Below are 15,470 nucleotides of genomic sequence, written 5' to 3'. Positions count from 1 at the left end.
AACAAGTTATACCACTTTTATTAAACCGCTGAAATTAAACCGCTGTTGCGTGTCCACACTGTGCTCCTTGTGACACTGGAATGCATCCACATTAGCAGCTCTTGCAACAGCAAAGACAGCAGTGCATTGTGGTAGCTATCCCACTGTGCAACTGGCCACAAGGTGCTTTGGGAAGGGTTTGCAATGCCTCATCGGGCAGGCACAGTGTCGCATGATGCAGGTTTCCCAATCCCATTGTTCCATGGGCATCCTACTAAATTGCCAGCTGCTTTTCAATGGAAGGGGGGGCTGGGAGTGTGACAGGAGTGTATGTATGGATGGATGCGGGGAGAGAGACGCTGTGTTTTGGGGGGCAGAGAGTGTGTCAGCATGCTGTCTTGTAAGTTCAGACAGCTCCATGAAGCAACCAGTCCTGAGGCAGGGGGAGGGGGAAACCCTGCCATCAGCCCCCACCTCCCTCCCTGGGCTCTCTGCACAGCAATCTCTCTCTCTCTGACTGACACACACACACACACCCCTAACTGCTTCTGTGTTCAACAGCATGAGCATTCCACATTAATGGTTTGCTTTGCGTCCCAGAGCAGATCAGCACACAAGGGCTGTCAGAAATGGTGCTTTGAAAGGGGAGGGGTACTTGTGGCACCTTAGAGGCTAACAAGCTTATTTGAGCATAAGCTTTCATGGGCTAAAACCCACTTCATTGGATGCATGCAGTGGAAAATACAGTAGGAAAATACACGCACACACACCATGAAAAAATGGGTGTTGCCATACCATTGGCCAAACCGGACAGTCTCTACATAAAAGAATAAATGGACACAAATCAGACGTCAAGAATTATAACATTCAAAAAGCAGTCAGAGAACACTTCAATCTCCCTGGTCACTCGATTTCAGACCTAAAAGTCGCAATATTACAACAAAAAAACTTCAAAAAGACTTTGAGAGACTGCTGAATTGGAATTAATTTGCAAACTGGACAGCATTAAATTAGGCTTGAATAAAGACTGGGAGTGGATGGGTCATTACACAAAGTAAAACTATTTCCCCATGTTTATTTTCCTACCCTACTGTTGGAAATGGGCCATCCTGATTATCACTACAAAAGGTTTTTTTCTCCTGCTGATAATACCTCACCTTAATCGATCACTCTCGTTATAGTGTGTATGGCAACACCCATTTTTTCATGTTCTCTGTGTATATATATATTTTCCTACTGTATTTTCCACTGCATGCATCCAATGAAGTAGGTTTTAGCCCACAAAAGCTTATGCTCAAATAAGCTTGTTAGTCTCTAAGGCGCCACAAGTACTCCTCGTTCTTTTTGCTGATACAGACTAACACAGCTACCACTCTGAACGGGGAGGGATGCATGTCTCCAGAGCAGCCGAGTTCAAAACAATGAGCAGAGCAGTCACTTGAGGCACTATGGGACAGCTCCAGAGGCCAATTACAGCACAGAAACCAATGAAGTATATCTACACTGGCAATAGACCCCCACAGGACCCTCTGCACAAATAGCCTTACAACTCTCATGGAGGTGGGGTTTTTTGCAGTGCTGCAACTGAGGAGTTTCTGCACAAAGTGGCTTGACAGTGTGCCCACGTCTGCAGTTTGAGTGCAAAAAGCCTCTTTACTGCACAGAAACTTGCCAGCATAGACAAGCCCTTATGTGACTGTATGCAGCAACCATTGTTGCTGCAATGCATTATCAGTCAGCACTGGCTCACTATTACAATACAAGATACTCTCACTAGAAGCAAATATGTAAATACAGGAAAACAATGCAACACCTTTGGGTACATTTGTACTCTACATGCTTTTTTTGACACAGAAAAAAATGTTTTTTAAGCTTTTTTTTTCTTCTGAATTGTGTACCTGTTCCCAGGTGACAATGACCTAAAACAGTACCCCTGAGGACTCCTATTTTATGAGTTATCGCAATATATATGTTCATGGAATACATGAATGTGGATAAGGATTAATAAACCGGACCTCAGAAGGGGGAATGTTTTGAATATCTGGACTTTTTAAGGGGCGCTGATTGAAAAGGAAACTGAGCCTGGCCTCAGCGCCACGCTTGGCCAGCAAGGGGTGCTAGTAGGCAGGCACACTCTTGACACCCACTAACGGAGTTCCCTTTTCAGTTCAGGTGGTGGAGGTTTGTGTTGTGGTGCTGTATGTTTCTGTGTTGCCTACAAGGTACATTAGTGCATCAACTGGGGTGCAACTTTTAGCGCATACCGGCATGTCATGCACTAACTGCCCATGTGGAGCCTTCAGGCACTGACGAAAAGTTCCCCAGGGCATGCTGACAGTCCCATTTCAAACTGTGCTACATCAGCACACACTAGGGAACTTTTACGGAGCAACAGCAAGGTCTACAGGGCCAGTTAGTGCACAACACACTGAGGCAAGTCACTTGACCTCTCTGTGCCTCTGTTTCAAAGCAACAAAACCACTTCTGCTGAACTGCTGAAAAAAAAAACCTCACTAAAACCATAGGCAGAGGAGTAATTTTCTGACTCACAACAACAGAAGATAAAAATGGATTAGTACCATTTGGCACATTCATCATCAAGACACATGCATATTCTTCTAGACTGGGCAGAAGACAACCATTTGCTACAGAAAAGATTGGGGCTCTGCCCAGAAAAAAAAAAACTACATACTCTTCAGGTTACACGTAGTTTGCTTTAGATTTATAATCCAGTAGTGAAACATGATCTCATTTGTCAAATCTTTTAATTTTAAAGAGTAATTAAAATATACCTTGCTGTGAGCATAAATTGACCATTAACATGCAGGTTTTACTCCACCTGTAATTCAACTTCAGCTTTAGTGGAGGCCTCTGAACAATGTACCGTTACCTTACAATGATTTTCAGCAAATACTTATCTGCATCCAGCAGACTGCTTCTCTTCAATATATCCTCTACTGCAGGAGAAAGAACCTACTGAACAATCACCACTGTAAACTAATTATTGTTGAAAAGACAAATCTGTTGAGGCATATAATATGCCTTGCCTTTAACTTGTTAGAGTCTAACAAAGTTTCCAGTTCTAACAACACAATCCCATTACATCAGAGGTGCCCAAACTTTTCTTATTGCATACCCCCTTCCAGATCTACCAGCTGCGGGAGAACCTTCTTCCAGATCTACCATACCCTTCTCATCACAGATACTGCATGTTCTTCTTCAAACTATCAGTCGTTAGCCACATGGCCATATTTCACGGTTACTTACAGATATAGTTACAGTGCGACATATACAACCAGGGGAAAAAAAACCTAAGTTCTGAGCTCAGTTAGACTGGATAGTTTCTGGGCAACTAAAGCCACACCACATAGTGATTGGAGGGGAGTGCTCTGTACATCAGTGTATCTGTGTTCTCACTGGTACATCCTGAAGTAAATTAACTACCATGTTTTATATAAAACAAGTTCCCACGAAGTTTTAAAGCTTCATCTGAGTAGCCTATTATGAAAATGCAATAAAATAATTAATAAAATCCATTACACAATTTCTCCCATGTACCCTCCAGAGACGTCTTGCGTACCCCCAGAATACCCTTACATTATCTGATTTTGTCATACTGAGATTCTGGGTTGAAGTTGGGTTGGTTGGTCAGGGTTTTCTTATTTGTTTTGTTCACAGATCACCACCACTGCTGAGAAAATGCTGAAGTCCTCCCCTGAACAGTACCAGAGCCATTAATTTGGTGGGACCCCAAAATGGCTTGTGCTCCTGCGTGCTGTTCCTGAAGGAGCAGTTAGGTGACACTGTTCTTGGAGATTATCGGGGGGAGGCGGTGTGCTGTAAAAGCTGATGATAAAGGGCTTTACTGATGGGTAAAGGGCTTTATATTTTTAAGTAAAAGTTGGTTGGGGCTGTGTATTTTACAAAGCACATGACTACACATAGCTAGTTTTATAATATGTACATCATTATATCTAAAAGCAAGAAGAAATCCTTGAATATAATGCAGTAACAAGGAAACTATGCCATAACTAGAGAGATTTGCATGCACATAAATGTACATATTCAGCAGCAAAGAATTTCCCCATATAACGTGTTTCCAGATTTGGCCCACAAACTTACTCACAGACAGGAGGAACCTTGATGGACATCAGCTGCTTGCTAAGTTTTTCCAAGTTGTATGTCTAAGTGAGGAATATAGTGGCACAGATGCAATGCCAGGAGGATTTCTTCACATTCATCTGTTATAGCCATTTCTTCCACTGTGTTGCTGATTGGCAATGCCTAGAGTCATTTCAGTGAATGCAGTGAAAAGTGGGCTAATGTAGGAAGCTGGTTAACTCTTTCATAGGAGGAAAAAAAATGTTTCTGGATCCATATTTTCCACTATACTTAATCAAAGTCAATATGGAGAAGCCTTGCATTTCATGAGAAAGCCTGTTAAAAAGGAAAATCCCCAGTGTACTAGCCTTCCAGTGTGATGTTGTCCATCCATTGAATTTTCTGAAACACAGTATAAGAATGGGCTAGGAGCAGGCATAGCTCAAGTAGGCATGATTCAAACTTTCCCACACAGGCCTGCAAATATACCTCATCCAGGGTTCTTTAATCTCCAGTTGCCTCCATCTGGATCTTCTCCAAGTCTGACTTTACCAATTACACTCTAGCTTTGTAATGGAAACAACGTCAACTGCACAGAAGTTTGGTTTATTGGGGTTACTGTTTTGTATGTGGTAGGTTTTGTGAGGGGGTTTTGTTTGGCTGGTTTAATTTGTTTTTATTTTGTTTTATAAAAACTCTTCTATTCCTTATTTAGTTCTAAGACTAAGTCCAGACCAAGCTCTGAGGTTTAAAAGATAAAAATCCCCCAATAAGCCCATCATTGCTGGACAGGAGATTAAAGCACTGAGGAATAGGCACAACACTACCAATGTCTAATCATTGATTGGTAATGGAATAATGAATTCTGAACACCTGACATTATATATATTCTTTAGTGATTTTATACATGGATATAATGCTTTTCACCTATTCATTTGGATTTAAGAGGCACCTTGTCTAATCTCTAGGCACTTGTGTAGATTCTAGAATCCATAAAATTAATGGAATAAATGTATTTGCCCTTCATTACCTCCTATATGGAAACCTGCCCCACCCCCCCACCATTAAACAAATATACCTCAACTCATTACCAGCTGACCCAGAAAAACCCCAAGGTAATAAGGGACCCTGGCTTGTGGCATGCATTGAAGTTAAATAAATGCAAAGCTCAAAACCAAGGAAAATATAACTAGGCCCCTAACCTTTTAAACCGGGTATGTTAGTGTGAGTATTTTCACTGATAGTAGCTGCAATGGTAACACACAAAGATGAAAGTGATTTTTAGGTCGCCATGTTCCAAATCATGACAGCATCTGTCAACTGTCCTCTATTTTAACTAATTTTGTTCAGATTCTCTCAAAGATTTAATGTATGAAAAAACTTTAGAATTATGCAGCTACAGATTTTTGCAATGGTAGAGACTGAGGACAAACTGGAGGAAAGAAACACCATTGTATTTTCTACTCCGAATTGATTTCCAATGCAAATACCATACCAACAGGCTTGTAACTTTCACTCATCACACAGTGAGACACTAGAAATACATGCCTCCTTTTTCAATGAATTTGGTTCATTTTTGTTGAAGAAAAATTGAATACTTCGGTCACAGATTAGCCCAGACACGGACATTTTCCTTGTGTGGCGCTTCCATTTTAGCTCTGCATAGCAAGAGATAATTTTTTTAAAATGTGCTACTTGTGCCTCTTGTTCATTATTTATTTTCACTTTGGAGAACTTTTAAACGTGAGACCCTAGCTGCACTGAAGCTCATAAGGGAGATTTAAAACCAAAAGCTTTTTGATACTATACCAGGTTCTCAGCAATGTTTAACCTGTTCTCCTTTAAATCAAAAAACTTAACTTGCAGAGGTTTTTATGTTTTGTTATGTTATTGGTTTTTTTAAACTCTCTCCCACCCCCAAGGATTTTTCCCATGAAGGATCCCTCACTTCTCTTTCCTTAAAAAAAAAAAAAATCAATCAAGCTTGGCAATTACTATTATTTATTGGTTGCACTATAGTTACCTCCTGAACCAACTCCTGCATGCTATTTAAGACTTGTCTGATAACACAATCTCCTCTTGTGAGCTCTAGTATTAAAGGATCCAAGAAGCAATCTCTTAAGAAGTAGAGAAATTACTTCTCTAAACCTTGTCCCAATGTGACAACTGAGCAGTTTGTATGTTAGTGTTTGAAGTCATCCTTTATCATCACTTTCTTAGACATTGTTGCTTTCTCAATATTCCTTGATATCCTTTTTCTGGTCTTTAGACAGCAAGGGGAAATATAATATATTCATGCAGTTCACAAATTGTCTACTCAGAGGCCGGTAAGTACTTCCACTTCCATGGAAGAGCATGCCATTCCCTCAAACACAAGCCTATAGAGATCAGTTTCTACTTCAGGTATTTATATAGCTTGTTGACTGTGCAACAACTCAGACTGAAGATGCAGCAGATCAGTTCAGAACAGGGCCGACTCTAGCAAGCACGTGCTTGGGGCAGCACATTTCAAGGGGCGGCATTCTGGCCACCCCCCCCCCTTTTTTTTTTTTTGTTGCTTGGGCAGTTGCACTCTCAGAACTTGGGACAGCAAATTTTTTGCTTGGGGTGGCAAAAAACCTAGAGCCATCCCTGGTTGAGGAGGCCACGTTTGGAAAGCATTCACTGAACCCTGTTTACATAAAGAAGTCAAACAGCAGAAACCAGGCACAGTTCTCAACGAGGATGGAATCAGAGGTGGGTCTGGAAGGGACCTCAGTAGGTCATCTAGTCCAGTCCTCTCCTCTGCACTCAAGGCAGGACTAAAAACTAGACCATTCCTGTTCTTAAAAACCTAAAATGATGGAGATTCCACAACCTCCCTAAGCAATTTGTTCCAGTGCAAACTACCCTACCAGGAACAAACCTCCCTTGCTGCAAATTAAGACCATTGCTTCTTGTGCTTTCCTCAGAGGCTCAGGAGAACAATTTTTCACCCTCCTCCTTGTAACAAGTTTTTATGTTCTTGAAAACTTATCATGTCCCCCCTCAGCCTTCTATTCTCCAGATAAAACTAACCCAATTTTTTCAACCTTTCTTCACAGGTTGTTTTCTCTAGACCTTTAATCATTTCTGTTCCTCTCCTACGAACTTTCTCCAGTGTGTCCACATCTTTGCTGAAATGTGGCACCCAGAACTGACATAATACTCCAGTTGAAGCCTTATCAGTGTGGCATAGAGTGGAAGAATTACTTCTCACATCTTGCTTACTACACTCCTGCTAATACATCCCAGAATGATGTTCACTTTTTTGCAACTGTGTTACACTGTTGATTCCTATTTAGTTTGTGATCCACTATAACCCCCAGATCCCTTTCTGCAGTGCTCCTTCATAGACAGTTATTTCCATTTTGTAGGTGTGCAACTGATTGTTACTTTCTAACTTTGTAGTCATTGTTATTGAATTTCATTCTATTTACCTCAGGACTATTTCTCCAGTTTGTCCAGATCATTTTGAATTTTAATCCTCTCCTCCAAAGCACTTGCAACGCCTCCCAGATTAGTACATCTGCAAACTTTATAACTGTACTCTCTATGCTATTATCTAAATCATAGATGAAGATATCGAACAGAACTAGACCAGGACCAAACCCTGCAGGACACCACTAATATGCCCTTCAACTTGGCTTTAGTGGTAGATGTCACTGGAAGATGGTAGAACAATATTCATATCCTTGCTTCTTGAAGGATGAATGCTGTTGAGAGCTGGTTAGGGAGATAAGGAGCATTGTTTCATACCATGGTAGTCATGTTTTGTGGGAACCTAGAAATTAACATTCTGCTTGGCCTAACTAGGGGTAAACCTTTCAAGGCTAAAAATCTGCAAAATTCCCTCCACTTTAATTACTTACATTTAGGCTATTTTGTACCAGTGAATAGATGAACCCAATGCCTCATTCAATAAATTTTACCCACAGTTTCAGTCACACTCCATTGGCTTTAACTGCACTTTGATTTTAACCTCAGCTTTAATTATATTTTTATACACTATGTCACCATTTAAAATAAAGGTAACTTCTCAGATGGCAGCTAGGGTTGCCAAATTTCTAATCACATAAAACCAAACACCCTTGCCCTGCCCGACCCTTCTCCAAGACCCTGCCTTTGCCCTGCCTCTTCTCTGAGGCCCCGCAGGCCAGGTCCCTTTGGCTCCTAGGTGCAGGAGTGACATATTGTCTCTGCATGCTGCCTATGCCCACAGGCGCCACCCCCACAGCTCCCATTGGCCGTGCTCTCCAGCCAATGGGAGCTGCGGAGCTGGCGCCAGGGAAGGGGCAGCGTGCAGAGCCCCCATGGCCACCCCTGTGCCTAGGAGCCAGACATGCTGGCTGCTTCTGGGAGCCACGCAGAGCTGGGCAGGGAGCCTGCCTTAGCCCCCCTGTGCCACCAACTGGATTTTTAGCGGATGCCTAGCAGCCCTAATCAGCTAGTTCATTGTACATATCCACCATCCTGTTATTTTAGCTTACCACCGTTTCATTTTAGCTCACATTCACTTCCACATTGTAGTATTATTGTTAAAGGCTGGAGACTGACACACTCCATCAGATGGGTTGAGAGCTGGCTACAAAAGAATGACGAAGTATGAGTCACACCTTTACACAAAGTAACCAAATTCTCTATATCTAGTGATGGATGTGAATGACCTGTGTAGAAGCCAAAGGAAGAGATGCTAGTCTTGCAGCCTTCATTAGGGACGCTGTAACAAAGGCAGCTGCAGACTCCCTGAACCAGATACAGAAAGCAGGCAATCTCCATGTGAAGAAGATCTAGGCACAGAAGCCAAAACCAAGAAAAAGCCAGAAGGTGCCAGCAGAGGAGAAATAAGAACTTTTTTCCTGCAAGGAGGTACTTGTCATTGGGCAGGAGGAGAAAATGGAGAGCAGAGCTGAGAGCCACTGGAACTAGAGAGAGAGCCAGGCCAGAGGTTTAGAGAGGAAGAGGGAACTGGGGCTTTGGAGTAAAGGTCATGCAGGAGGCTAAGAGTTGCCTGAGTCAAGGAAACTTGAAGCAGGGAGAGAGCTGAGGTTTGGGTCAAGGAACAGACCAGTGTCAGTGCAAAGGAGAGTGAAGGGAACATGGCTGGGTGGGTACAAGGAAGCTGGGATAAAGGCTCAGGAAAAAAAATCCAACACTATTTAAAATGTGCCTGATATCTGTTATATTGCATATAAACAAAACCAGCATCCTTTTGAGTTTCATTAAAATCTCTCTGGGGGAAGGACAACATATTTAACAGACCTTTAAGGAATACTGACCATCACCAAGCAGAAGACAGAGGCTGAAGTTTGGTTACAATGCAGAGCTAGAGTGTAGTGTCACAAGCATCAGGTAAACGTGACCTGTTTGTGCACCATAAATAATGGAGTAATTCAACAGAACAGGTCCATCAAACAGTGTGAATATTTAAATTATCTCTGTGTGACTCCCTACAACTGAAGCAAGTATCATGTCTTCAGAATTCCGCCACACTGCCGTAGTAGATCACACAAATTCGTTACAGCCTTTCATGTTGACAGCTCTCACAATTTGATCATGAATCTTGTGATATTGGAGATTTTCTTAAAGCACCAACCCCTGAATTCTAGTGATTAGGTGAGAATCTCAGCTTTTAACAGAACAAAATGGATATTTCTAGGCCTCCTGGTTGTAGAAAAGGCTTTAAAACAAAGTCTGAAGGCTAAATAAGCCAGAAGGCAAATAAAATTAACATAAAAACTATTTTAAATCTCTTGATTTTTAATCCTCTCATGATTTCTCGGGGGCTGACTCCTGATTTGTGAATGCTTGGGTTGACAGTTCTGGTCATTATGTTTTAGTCATTTGAAAATTACAAGAGTCTTGTTTTTCTCCGCTTCAACTATTAGCGAAGGGGATACCCCACAACATATACCACGTTTCAACATAACTAATGTGATTCAAGCCACTGGGATATGGCAAGCCTTTTTCAGCCGTGGGGCATACAAGGCCAATTATGGCTCCTACAACTGAGATGCACTGGAGTGGGGGAGGAGGGGCACAAAGCCATGTGAGTCTTCTCCTTTCCCGTGTATCCATGCAAGTATAATGCAGGTGCAGGAAAAGCAGGGTGCTAACACTGCCAACCAAACCCTGTCTCCCTTGTGTGTTGGAATTGATGTGCTGAGGGAACCTATACGATGCTGATTAACCAGGTGTAGCAATAGAAGCCGCTCTCCTGATACCAGTGAACACATTGTGCCATTCAAAGGCATAGCACTTTCAGACACTCTCACTGGAGAGGTGCACCTTCCCCAGCACAGCCTAGCCCTACAGAGACATAACTGAGCCCTCAGTGTTGCATACCTGTCTAGCACACTAGTGTTTCAAGCAATAATTGCTAACTCATAAACCAGCAGCACATACGGGGGAGGGGGAGAGTTTACCCACCGATGATTCCTGTAGAGTGACAGTTGCCAAGGCTCACTAGCAGTAATTGTAATAATCATCTTGCTCTACCACATGCTCAGTGCTTAAACCAGAACTATCAGTTTTTCTTCTCTCTGGCTCTAGGTCACTTGCCTGCAAACTGATGGCACCACCTCTTAATAGTGTTATTTACAGTTGGCATGACATACTCTTAATGCAAATAACTGACAGACAGAATGTGTTGCGTCTGGAGACATTTCTAAAGAGTGGTGTTATTTATGGCAGACTTTTGCTCCATTTGCAAATGGTGATTGTGAAGAACAGAGACTACCTGTAATGTTTTATGAACATTACATATTCCATCTGTTGATCTGATTGCTAATGCATTGTTTAGGGTTGGCCCAAGAAGGGATTAGCTATGGGCTTGTCTACACTTAAAATGCTACAGTGTAGACACTCCCTATGCCAATGGGAGGGAATCTCCCATCAGTGTAGGCAATCCACCTCCCTGACAGGTGGTAGCTAGGTCAACAGAAGAATTCTTCTGTCAACCTAGTGCTGTCTATGCAGGGACTTAGGCTGGCTTAATGATGCCACTCAGGAGTGGAGATTTTCCACAACTTAGAACAACGCTTCCTCAGCTCTCGTCCCCTATGCCCCTACTCTACTTGCGCTTTATTGATGACATCTTCATCATCTGGACCCATGGAAAAGAAGCCCTTGAGGAATTCCACCATGATTTCAACAATTTCCATCCCACCATCAGCCTCAGCCTGGACCAGTCCACACAAGAGATCCACTTCCTGGACACTACGATGCTAATAAGCAATGGTCACATAAACACCCCCCTACACCGGAAACCTACTGACCGCTATTCCTACCTACATGCCTCCAGCTTTCACCCAGACCACACCACACGGTCCATTGTCTACACCCAAGCTCTACAATACAACCGCATTTGCTCCAACCCCCTCAGACAGAGACAAACACCTACAAGATCTCTATCAAGCATTCTTACAACTACAATACCACCTGCTGAAGTGAAGAAACAGATTGACAGAACCAGAAGAGTACCCAGAAGTCACCTACTACAGGACAGGCCTAACAAAGAAAATAACAGAACGCCACTAGCCATCACCTTCAGCCCCCAACTAAAACCTCTCCAACGCATTATCAAGGATCTACAACCTATCCTGAAGGACGACCCATCACTCTCACAAATCTTGGGAGACAGGCCAGTCCTTGCCTACAGATAGCCCCCCAACCTGAAGCCAATACTCACCAGCAACTACATACCACACAACAGAACCACTAACCCAGGAACCTATCCTTGCAACAAAGCCTGTTGCCAACTGTGCCCACATATCTATTCAGGGGACACCATCACAGGGCCTAATAACATCAGCCACACTATCAGAGGCTCATTCACCTGCACATCTACCAATGTGATATATGCCATCATGTGCAAGCAATGCCCCTCTGCCACGTACATTGGTCAAACTGGACAGTCTCTACGTAAAAGAATAAATGGACACAAATCAGATGTCAAGAATTATAACATTCATAAACCAGTTGGAGAACACTTCAATCTCTCTCATCACGCGATTACAGACATGAAAGTTGCGATATTACAACAGAAAAACTTCAAAACCAGACTCCAGCGAGAGACTGTTGAATTGGAATTCATTTGCAAATTGGATACAATTAACTTAGGCTTGAATAGAGACTGGGAATGTTTAAGTCATTATGCAAGGTAACCTATTTCCCCTTGTTTTTTCCTACCCCCCTCCCCAACCCCCCCCCCCCCCCCCCCGTTCCTCAGACGTTCTTGTTAAACCCTGGATTTGTGCTGGAAATGGCCCACCTTGATTATCATACACATTGTAAGGAGAGTGATCACTTTAGATAAGCTATTACCAGCAGGAGAGTGGGGTGGGGGGAGAGAAAACCTTTTGAAGTGATAAACACCCATTTTTTCCATGGTCTGTGTGTATAAAACATCCTCACTGCATTTTCCACTTTATGCATCTGATGCAGTGAGCTGTAGCTCACGAAAGCTTATGCTCAAATAAATTGGTTAGTCTCTAAGGTGCCACCAGTACTCCTTTTCTTTTTGAGAATACAGACTAACACGGCTGTTACTCTGAAACCTTTTCTTTTTATGACCAACATAGTTAAACTGACCTAATTTTCTAGTGTAGACCAGGGCTTAGCGTAGGCAAGAAGGGAAACAGTGGCCTGATAAGAACTGCTCTGCCAATACCTGAGACAATACAGAAAACCAGCTGCTTTGAAGTCTTTCTCTGACTTCCCTGATGAGCTGCCTAAACCCATTTAATCAGGTTCCAGAAACGTACAAGAAACAAAGGACTAGGCTGAACTTAAAGAGAGACACCCTCTTTGCAGCGGGGAGACAGGTTTTGAACCCAGACTCCAGACGTTGTGATGCCTGGGATAGGATAGGACTGGAAGAAAGATTTAGTGTGTGTAGACCTTTTGTGTGTTAAAACCTTTTTTTCTCTAACTATGCCATGCTCCTACTCAAGTTCACACGATACTTTGTTTTGAAAGAGCAGACCTGCACGGTTCGAACCCAGTTGGGCCAGCTGACTAATCACATTTGGAACACAGAGGGTGATAGCCCAGGGACTCGGTCTAAGAGTGGGAGAATTATGGGATTCCACCCCAGGCCAGAAGGGACCATTATGATCATTGACTCTCCCTCCTGCAGAAACACACACCACAGACCTTCACCTGGTAATTTTTGTATTAAGCTCATAACTTCTGTTTGACCTAGAGCATATCTTTCAAAGAGATATTCCAGTCCTGATGTAAAGCTTAAAGAGACAGCGAGGCCACCAAGTCCCTAGGTAAGTTGTTCCAATGCTAAATTATCCTCACCATTAAAAATGTTTGTGTGATAGAGTGCTGAGAGCCAGGAGCTGATGCAGCACTCTGATCATTTCTGCATTAATTAGCTCCTCCAGGAAAGGCCTGATGGAGGAGTACTTACTTGCCTAAACAGACTGGGGGTTGATAAGGAGCTAATTATCCCATCCACTGGGGCAGCTAGTTAAAACTCAGGAAGGAGAGGCTAGCAGACCCCATGGGAAGCTAGGTCTCTGGCAGGTGAGATTCTCCAATGAGAGGAAGCAAAGAGCTGAGGGTTGAAGGACATGATAGTTGGAAGTGCTGCACAAGGATTGTGATAGGACTTGGTGGTGGTAACTTTAATAAAACTCTCAGGAGGTGTTGACAATAAGAGGCATTCAAAACTGTTTTTGAGGGACCCCAAGACAGGAGAAGAGCCTTTCCTGTTGCCACGTGCCTTACTTCTAATCTGAATCTCTAGCTGTATCTTCCCCCCACTGCAACTGTTTCACTTGGGTGAAGGAGAGGGATGAATCATTTCCACTTGGGGAGGCCCAAATGGACATTCCTTTTCTATCAGCTCTTCCTCAGACACGGGGTACTGGGATAGTCTCAGCCTTCACATGACACTAGACTGCCTCTAGGGCTAGTAATATTATCATCCAGCACAGAACAGCCTGAGCAGGTACCAGGCAGGAAGTGAAAGGAGCAGGAGAAGTGTCCTAAATACTTCCTGATTTGCACTGCCTGCCCATTGCTTTCCTGGTCAAGCTTAAGGTTTTGAGCTATTAAGTCCTAAACAAATAAACCAAACAAAATGCAGGACATGCCAGGCAAGACTCTTTGCAGGTCTGCACGCATTACAGCCAGAAAAAAAAACAGATAACCTCCGTTAAGCTCCCTTGGAGGCAGAATTTGGGGAGGGGGAATTGGAGACAACTGAGGCCCTTCTAGAAGTTTTGCACACAGGATACATTTGTATTACATCCAAATGATGTGACCATAGTTTGCAATCTAATCATCTCTCTTCCATGGAACCAGAAACCTTAAAAATAATATTCCTGTGGCTCTCACATTAGAAAGGGTAACTTCCATAAAATGAGGAAGGCCCTTTATACAGTTATGATTGACCTGTAGACCCCAGCTGTCTCTGGGATTGGTTTATCAACCAGAAACTTCTTTAGCAAAGAACTTCTCTACCAACTTGCAACTTAATGCTGAGTCTAACTAGTCAGAGTAGGGCTATCCAACAAATAGTAGCGAATCAGTGTCTGAATTGCACTCAGCAATTGCATTCAGCCTTGTAATTATTATAGTAGATGGTGACCCTGATGCTGTAATGGAATTGACAATGATAGGAGAATGCTTAAATATACACAGAGCATTTCAGGAAACTTGTGAGGATTCTGCAGAAAGTACGGTTCCCTTACTCAAGTAGAGCTGCTTTCACTCAAAGCCAGTTTAATTTCGAGCAAGAGATTACAGGTAGATTCCAATGTTGCTTCTCTCCAATTTCAAAATAAAACAAATATGAAATTAACAGGTCCAAGTCAGACAATCTCAGTCTGCTGATTTTAAGCATCTTCCAGTGTCAAAAGTGACATTTTATTTTCTTGAGGAGCGTAAGAAGGGTCTCCTAAATCTTGTCAAATATTAGCATTTTGGATCCTCGGACAAATAAAAGTCACAACACATCATACAGCAATAGATTTCCTGTACCTTAAGCAATGTTCCCAAAATGTATAATGAAACTGACATTCATAAAAAACATTTGGTATATGAACAATTTATTGCACATACAGGCTCTAATTCAGCAAAATAATTATGCACATGCCTAACCAAAGTATGTGCTTAAATCCCACTGACTACAATGAACCCTCATGTTTAAGTGCTTTGCTGAATCAGGGCCTAAGTGCTTTGCTGAATCAGGGCCAAAGCGCTTAAATATATATGGAATCTACCAGTTTTTGTTGTGGACATTAAAGGTCTATTCAGCCTTGGCAACTAGAATCCCAAAATTTAATATTTTTTCAATTAAATTTAAACTCACTTTTCACTGAGAGGTGAAGCAGCTTCAGTACATCTATTCCACT

Source organism: Natator depressus, chromosome 12, assembly GCF_965152275.1.
Source record: "Natator depressus isolate rNatDep1 chromosome 12, rNatDep2.hap1, whole genome shotgun sequence".
NCBI classification, from domain to species: Eukaryota; Metazoa; Chordata; order Testudines; family Cheloniidae; genus Natator; species Natator depressus.
The sequence above is the reverse complement of the archived record's forward strand: the minus strand, read 5'-3'. Positions refer to the sequence as shown.